Genomic DNA, 9,747 nt, shown 5'->3' on the forward strand with positions numbered 1-9,747 from the left:
TGCCTCTCCATTGTTCTTTGGGTAGTCATCATTTCTTCAGAAACTATAGGGTTCTATTAATCTTAACCAGACCACCACACTGGGAAAAAGTTGTTTTTGTTTTGTTTTAATGGACCTCAATCTCAGAGAGAAACTCAAAGTCATTGAAAAAACTTGGCAATTCCCAGAAGGCCATCTGGTCTACTCTTCTTCCTGATCAATTCTCAGCCTAACTCACTGTATATTTTCAGTGCATGTCCAAGATGGTATATCCTGATGGATGAACCCTGTAACTTCTCCATCCAAACACTAGATGATAAGCATCCTTCATACACTGTGTTTTTGCTGTGTGGATGTTTAAGTCAAGTTCTTAGAATGAATAAGGATCTCCTTTTGAAGGCTCTTCAATGTTTCCTAGCTTAATGCAATTAGAACAAAGATATCATTAAGCAAGAGCTTCTGAAGGGCTTCACCCTCCTCAGGGCATCCCTCTTTAACCTGTTCTCTCTGCTGGATCTCCTCCATGATAGTGTTAAACCCCTTCAGTGAGCATACATCTCTCCCTGTGTGACACCCTGTTTGACATCTTGGAAAATCATTGAACAAAGTTATCTCTCTCATTATATCCTTCAAGGAATCTTACACAATTCTGGCACCTACAGACTCTTAAATGTGGTATTTTTTTCTATATCAAATTTTCATAGTCAACAGAAAATAAACACAGTGGACTCTTGCATTTTGTATACCTTTCAGTAAATTGTGTGGTGGTAAAGATATGGTCTACTGAATACCACTTGTGAAAACCTAGCTAAACTCTCTGAATTGTCTTACCAGGGATGCCTTTGGTGTATGAGTAGCTTAGTCTCATAAAAATTTTGTATAGGTGAGAAAGTAGGTCAAATGGGTTGGTAACTATTTTCCAAAGATGATTAGAGAAAAAGGAAAGGAACCTACATGTTCTAAAATGTTTATAACAGCTCTCTTTGTGGTGGCAAAGAACTGGAAATTGCAGGGATGTCCATCAATTAGGGAATGGTTGAACAAGTTGTGATACAGGATTGTGATGGAATACTACTGTGCTATAAGAAATGATGAGCTTAATGATCTTAGAAAAACCTGGAAAGACTTGCACAAAATAATTAAGAGTCAAATGAGCAGAACCAAGAGAACATTGTAAACAGTAACAGCAATATTGTTTAAAGAATGACTTTGAGAGAATAAGTCATTGTGACTACTATAAATACCCAAATTAACTATAAAGGACATATGAAGGAAGATACTATCTACATCCGGAGAAAGAACTGATAAATAGAAATGTGTATAGAATAAGTATATATATATATACATATATATATATGTACACACACACACACACACACACCTATTTGTGTCTCATGGTAGCCATCTCTGGGGTTTGGAGGAGGAAGGAAGAAAAAAAAAAGAAATTAACATGATAACTTTATTATATATTTAAGAGGAATAGCAAGTTTATGCAATAAATTTTCAGTTTCATGTACAATCATCTTTTTATTATACTATGCTATAGAAATGATTATTTCATTCCATAAATTAAAAAAAAATAAAACTTAAAAAATAAGGCTTGAGATTTTCCCCCCCTTATATCTTTGGTATCTTCTCTTCCTCAAGTAGTCACTCCCCTCCTCAATAAACTCCAATGGCTCCCCATCAACTCAATGATCAAATACAAAATCCTCCATTTGGCATTTTAAGCCTTTCTGTCATATATTTGTTTGTTTGTTGTCTCCTTCATTAGACTGTAAACTCCTTGAGGGCAAGGACTGTCTTTTGCCTTTTTTGGTATCATTGGTGCTTAGCACATGCCCTGGTATGTAATTTTGTTGTTGTTCAGTTGTTCAATTATGTCTAACTCTTCATGACTCCAAAGGCCATAACATGCCAGGCCCTTCTATTCTCCACTATCTCCCAAATCTATCTCCTGTCAAAGTCTGTGTTCATTGCTTCCATGACACTATCCATCCATCTCCTCCTCTGCCATCCTCTTTTCCTTTTGCCTTCAGTCTTTCCCAATATCAGTATCTTTTCCAATGAGTCCTGTCTTCTCATTATGTGGCCAAAGTATTTAAGCTTTAGCTTCAGTATTTGACCTTCCAATAAATAGCCTGAACTAATTTCTTTAAGTATTGACTGATTTGATCTCCTTGCTGCACAAGGGACTCATAAAAGTCTTCCCCAGTACCACAATTTAAAAACATCAATTCTGACATTTTCAGCTTTCTTTACAGCCCAGCTCTCACAGCCATGCATCGCTACTGGAAAAACCATAGCTTTATACAAACCTTTGTTGGCAAGGTGATGCCTTTCCTTTTTAGTATGCTGTTCAAATTTCCAAGGACAAAGTGTCTTTTAATCTCATGGCTGTAGCTGCTGTCTACAGTGATCTTTTAGCCCAAGAATATAAAATGACACTCCTTCCATTTCTTCTCCCTCTATTTGCCAGGAAGTGATGGGACCAATCGCCAAGATTTTAGGTTTTTTGATGTTAAGCTTCAAGCCAACTTTTACACTCTCCTCTTTCACCTTCATCAAGAGGCTTCTTAATTTCTTTTCACTTTTTGCCATCAAAATAGTGTCATCTGCACATCTGAGATTGTTGATATTTCTTTTGGCAACTTTAATTCCAGCTTTGGATACACCCAACCTGGTGTTTCTCATTTTGTATTTCTGCATATGAGTTAAATAAATAAGGTGACAATATGCAACCTTGTCTTATTCCTTTTCCAATCTTAAATCAATCAGTTGTTTCATGTTCAGTTCTAACTGTTGCTTCTTGGCCTGCATACAGATTCCACAGGAGACAAATAAGATGATCTGGTACTTCCATCTCTTTGAGAATTTGAAACATTTTGTTGTGATCCACACAAAGACTTTAATGTAGTCAATGAAGTAGATGTTTTTCTAGCACTCCCTTGTTTTATCCATAATCCAATGAACGTTAAGAGTATAACACATAACAGGCACTTAACAAAATCTATTGACTTACTAACTTAAAATGTCTTGAGTATTGATCCCTCAGCTCCTCAAAGTTGTGTTGCCTCAGCATAGGTTTCCTCTGCGTAAAATAGGTCCAATCCAGCTGCTTTTCCCATCTTTGTTTTCTTCAATGCCATTCCTACCTCCAGGGTAGCACTTCTATGTAAATGTGAGCTGTAACATAAATTGAACACTAGTCCCCAAAGACAATCAAATAAGCATACAAATAAAGGGGTAAAATCTTGTCCCTTAGTTTTCAGTGAGGTAGAACCAAATGCCTTAGTAACAGCAAAAAAAAAAAAGTTTTTGTTCTATGTTCTCAACCAGATCTTCCTAAAAGTCTTGCCACTTTTGTCCCTATTTTCCTACTTTCTTTCTTTCTTTTTTCCCTAGACATAGATAGGTAGATAGATAGATAGATAGATACAGACAGACAGACAGACAGACAGTATGTATTATGACATTTGGGTCCTGTCAATTTTAATCTGTATCACTTGATACTGTGCTTTATGTATTTTCTTGCATGCATCATATTTTTAAATTTCATTTATTTTTAATTTCTAGAATAAAGCAAGCCCTTCCATAACAGCATAATAAAAAGATGATTGTGCATGAAATTGCAAATCTATTATGTACAACTTGCTATTCTTTTTAAATATATAATAAAAGTATCATGTAAATTCCTTTTTTCTCATTTTTTCTTCCTTCTCCCCCTGTACCTAGATGGCTAACATAGACACAAAAATGTGTGTGTGTGTGTGTGTGTGTGTGTGAGTGTGGGTGTGGTGTGGGTGTATGTGTGTGTAAAATCATTCTATACATACTTCTATTTATCAGTTCTTTCTCTGGATGCAGATAGCATCTTTCTTCATATGTCCTCAGTAGTTAATTTGAGTATTTATAATAGTCAAAATGACTTAAGTGCTCAAGTTGTTCCAGAAACAATACTGTTGTTACTATATACAATGTTCTATTGGCTCTATTCATTTTGTTCATCATTATTTCACGCAAGTTTATCCATGTTTTTCTCAAACCAATGAGTCATCTCTTATGGCACAGTAGTATTACATCCCACAACTTGTTCAGCTATTCCCCAATTAACAGGCAACCTTGCAATTTCTAGCTCTTTGCCACCACAAAGAGAGCTGCTATAAATATTTTAGAACATACAGGTTCTTTTCCTTTTTCCCTAATCATCTTGGGAAACAGACCCAGTAGTGGTATTGCTGGGTCAAAGGGTATAGACAGTTTAATAACTCTTTGGGCATAATTCCATATTGTTCTCCAAAATGGTTGGATCAGGTCAAAATTGCATCAACAATGCATTAGTGTCATCATTTTTCCACATTACCTCTGACATTTGTTGCTTTCCACTTCAAACATTTTAGCCAGTCTAATAGGTCTAAAATGATAACTCAAGGCTGTTTTAATTTGCATTTCTCTAATCGATAATGATTTAGAACATTTTTTCATATGACTATAAATTGTTTTGATTTCTTCATCTAAAACTGCCTGTTCATATCATTTGACCATTTATCAATTGAGGAATGACTCGTATTCTTATACATTTGACAAAGTTCTTTATATATTTGAGATATGAGGCCTTTATCTGAGAAACTGTCTATAAAAATTTCCCCCCAGTTTTCTACTTTGCTTCTGATCTTGGCTACATTTGTTTCATTTGTACATAGATGTTTTAATTTAACATAATCGAAATTATCCATTTTATACCTTACTCGGCTCTCTATCTTTTATTCATAAATTGTTCACCTATCCATAAATCTGATAAGTGATCTGTTCCATGTTCTTCAATTTTTCTTGTGCTATCTCTTTTTAGGTCATGTATCCATTTTGATCTTGCATGCTTTTGATAAAGTTCAATGTACATTTCTATTAAAAAACACTTGGAAGTATAAGGATAAGTGGATTTTTTCCTTAAGTTGATAAAAAGCATTCATCCAAAACCATCAGCAAGTATTATTTGTAATAGGGATAAGTGAGAAGTCTTCCCATTAAGATCAGGTATGAAACAAGGATGCCAACTGTCCCCAATATTATTCAATATTGTATTAAATATCCTAGCAATAGCAATAAGAGAAGAAAACTAAACAGAAGGAATCAGAATAGGAAATGAAGTAATAAAAGCATCTCTTTTTGCAGATGATAAAGTGATATACTTGGAAAATCCCAAAGACTCAACTACAAAGTTAGTTGAAACAATTAATAATTTTAGCAAAATAACAGGATATAAAGTAAATCCATTAAATCATTCCTATATATCACAAACAAAACTCTGCAAGAAGAGATAGTAAGAGATATCTCATATCTAAGTAACTACAAACAATATAAAATACCTGAGAGTACATCTGCCAAAATAAACCCAGGAACTATATAAGCAAAACTATTTTAAAAAAAACTTTTTATACAAATAAAATAAGATTTAAATAATTGGATAAATAGTAATTGTTTATGGATAGGCAGGACCAATATAATAAAAATGACAGTTTTACCTAAACTAATTTATATATACAATGCCTTTCCAAATAAATAACCAAAAATTTATTTTACTGAATTAGAAAAAAATGAGAACAAAATTCATTTGGAAGAACAGAAAAGTCAATAGCATCAAAGGAACTAAGGAAAAAATGAAAAGGACAGAGGGTTAGTGGTAACAGATCTTAAACTATATTATAAGGCAGTAATTATTTAAAACTATCTGGTCCTGGCTAAGAAATAGAAAGGTAGATGAGTGGAACAGAGTAGACTTACAATTGATAGTATCAAATACATATAGTAACCTTGTATTTGACAAGTGTAAAGACTTAAGATTTTGGGATAAAAATTCATTATTTGAAAAAAATTGTTGGGAAAACTGGAAGGCAGTATGGCAGAAATTTGGCATCATATTTATTATTTTTATAACACCATAATATTCTACTACATTAACATGGGGGATAGGGGCTGGATTTATAACTTAATTGATATAAGGAATGCTCAGATGAGAAAACTCTCACTGTCAATGCATGTTGGTACTTTCTTTACAACTTACAGTCTTAGAGAGTTGCCTAGACCATTGAGCAGTCAAGTAACTTAACCTGGGGTCACATAGCCAGGAGGTATCAGAGGCAAGACCTGAACCCAGATCTTTCTGGTTTCAAGGCCAGGTCTCTATCCATTGTACCACACTACCTCTCTATGTGAATGTACAATAGTTTAGTCATCTTTCAACTATTAGAAATACATAACATTCCCAGTTTTTTGCCACAGCAAGTAGAGCACAACTATGAATATTTTTGTACCCATGGGTCCATTTTTCCTTTTTTCATGATGTTTTGGAGATAGAGCCCCAGCTGAATAAGCTTTGTAACTCATGTATTGCCTCAGTGCTTTTCAATATGTTTGTATAAGGGTGAAGTAAATGTGAGCTATTTTGATGTAACTCTTACTTAGAAGTGACCACAAAAAGAGCTACAGTGGTTATAATGCTGCACAAAACTCTAATGCAATTTAACCTCTGTTCCCCGTACTTGGGATGGTCTGCATTTTCTGATTTTGCTCATAATAACTCAGAATATTTGGTACTTTGAGTTTTCAAAGAGCTATCCTCACCGTAAACCTGGGAGGACAGGTAATGTGGCTATTACTATCCCTGTTTAACAGAGGAAGTAAGCCACTAAAATATAGGTACATTGAAAGGTCAGAATCACAAGAAAGTCAGATGCTTCAAGTGCACCTTCAGGTTCCATTCTTTAAAAGCCCTGGTGAAAGTCAAGAATATTTCCATTTTGACTCTTGTCCAAATTCAAAATCTTATAAGCAGACTCCTTGTGTTGGCTGACTTGTATGTACTCACCACCTGCCTACACAGGGCAGTAGATAGAATGTTGGACCTAGAATCAGAGAGGATTGGGTTGAAATCTTGTCTCAGATATTTACAAGCTCTGTAACTTTGGAAAAGTCACTTAACCTCTCTTAGCCTTAATTTCCTTATCTGTAAAGTGGGGAGAATAATAACATTAGCTCCCAGGGTTGTTGTGAGGATTGAATGAGATAACACGCATAAAGCCCTTTGCAGACCTTAAAGCCATATAGAAATGTTAGTTATTATTTTCTTGAGAGGGAGAGAAGCTGGCTGTGTACGTTGGGTTCACAAATAGGGTGCCCAGGGTTTGCAATAAGGAAAAGAAGAAAAAAAAGAAGGGCAACTTTAAAGTTACAAAAGTGAGCTTGCTTTCTAGGAAACATTCAACATTTCACCTGTCCAATCCATGCAGCATCCCCTGCTTAATAAACTTCCTTGGTTATTGAAAAAAAGTTTAGGAATTAGCTCCATTGGAAATCTCCAAAACTTAGACTGCCTACCATTTATCTTTAATGAATTAAATATAATTTCAATAGGACTCAATGGGATTGATCAATTTCCCTTCCATGCCACCTGTGGGAGGCTGATGTAGCCCATTTCTTTAAAAAACAGGAGAAATAGAGTCAGCAAGACAGACAAAAACAGAGATGTCAACCAGTTATTCTTGAAAATTAATCTAAAGGTATCACATTTTTATATTTTTAACAAGTGGATTAAAAGCCCACTGAAACTCTTTGTTTAGAAGATTTTTTAAAATTAATTTATTTTTGGCTAGGAAATGGGGTTAAGTGACTTTCTCAGGGTCATACAGCTAGTAAGTGTCAAGTGTCTGAGGTCGGATTTGAATTCCAATCCTCCTGACTCCAAGGCCAGTGCTCTATCTACTCTACCCCTAGCTACCCCTGTTTAGAAGATTTTTTAAAGAGGTTAAAAATTCCTGTTTCCAAGTTGAACTGTACAGATGTGAGAGTTTTATAGGTGACACATGATTTTTAGCAAGAGAATTACCTAACAATGGAATCATTTCCAAATAGCCATTTTTAAAATGCTTTCCCCATAACCTGTTTCTTTCAAAAAGCAGATGCTTTCTCACACATTAAAATATTACCTTTCTGCAGTATTCGAGACATATGGGGAACTAACACAACTTTGGAACTCCAAAAGCCATTTCCCAATGGAAGCAGTCAAAGGACATGAATAAACAATTCTCATGGGAAGAATTTCAGACTAAGAACAACTACATGAAAGATCATTCCTATTATCAAATAATGAGTGAAGTGCAAATGAAAACAATTCTGAGGTTGATTACAAAGAACAGGAATAGTCAATGTCAGTTTTTGTGGAATGACAGGCATACTAATATAGTGCCAGTGACTTTGTGAATTATTCCAACTATTTTGAAGAGAAAATTGGAATTAAGCCAACAGTGATTAAGATGTCCAGAGACATCTGAGAGGCAGAAACTTCAGGTTGGTCAAAGATAGAAAGAAATGTCTAGTATGGAACAAAACATATTTGTAGGTAGCACCATTCTGTAGGAATAAGAATGGCTAACCCAACTGTGACACATAACTGTGATAGAATATTATTGTGCAATCAGAGATGATGAACAAACACACAAATAAATAAATAAATAGACTGACAAATAAGTAAGAAAATAGACGGCCAGATGAATAAATAAACTTAAAAATAAAGGAATACACACACACGCACATACACACACACACACATATGTATGTATTTACCCATAGGTCAATAAATGAATAAAATAAACTTTAAAATAAAGGATATTTCTTTATATAAATAAATATGGGCATATAAGTAAATAAAGAAAACTTAAAAGCAAAGGAGACTTAAATTGACTGATATTAAGTGTGTTGGGGTCAGATTTGGGAGAGTGGTTCAGGTATGAAAGAATTCACTTAGACCTTGTCTGAAGTCGTTGGGAGTTTTATTACATGAGAAAGTGTCATGAGTCTCCTTAGTCAGGAAGCTAAATGAGACCCCGATATTTGGGGGAGTTACACTTAGAGGTTTCAGAATGACAATGTAGTTTTGGGGTTTAAAGATTAAAGACAGGACAAGAAAGGATTTTATGACATAGGATAAAGAAGACAAAGGGAATTCTTTATGATTTAAGGATTTAAGGACAGGGCATGAGGACATAGGTTAAAATTAAAGGACAGGGGGAATGTAGGATAAGGGACACAAAAAGCAATTCTTTTGGTACAGATTCAAGATAAGGGGGAAAGGACTTCAGGATGCCTTCAAGTTATGGAATAAGCTACTGGGCTTCACAAGTACTGGAAAAGTAGTCTTAATATTCTTTTTAACCCTTAGGGCACCATTCATATCCACATCAAGTATAGAAAGCAGAACCAAGAAAACATGAATGGTGACTACAACAATAAAAATGGGGAAAAAAACAATGACAAGAATAAAAGCAAATTTGAACTCTCATTATTATAAAATGATCAAACATGTCCTCAAAGAAGATATATGATAATATATTCTCTTGACTGATGTATTAATTACTTTTGCTGAACCATTTTTCTTTCCTGTTATAAAGCAATGGCTCTTTGGGTGGGGGAGGAGGAGGGATATATTTAGAAATGAAAATGATGTTTTAAAACATTATCAACAGTTTTTATCACTTTTGCCTTGAAGGGACAAAATATGTGTGTGCTTTTTAATATTTGCTATGTAGCATACTACTGATAATTACTTATCTTCACAGCAAAGGTAGCAAATTTGGGATATTTGTCTTTTTGTACAAGAAAAATTTATAACATCCTTAAATTTGACAGTTCCTCTAAGCAGTTTGCCAGGAGATAACCAGTGAATCTACGTGGGGAAAATGTTGGCATAAGCAATCTTTTGAGGATAAAGGTTTT

The sequence above is a fragment of the Vombatus ursinus genome, unplaced genomic scaffold (assembly GCF_900497805.2).
Source record: "Vombatus ursinus unplaced genomic scaffold, bare-nosed wombat genome assembly UNPS02010320.1, whole genome shotgun sequence".
NCBI classification, from domain to species: Eukaryota; Metazoa; Chordata; class Mammalia; order Diprotodontia; family Vombatidae; genus Vombatus; species Vombatus ursinus.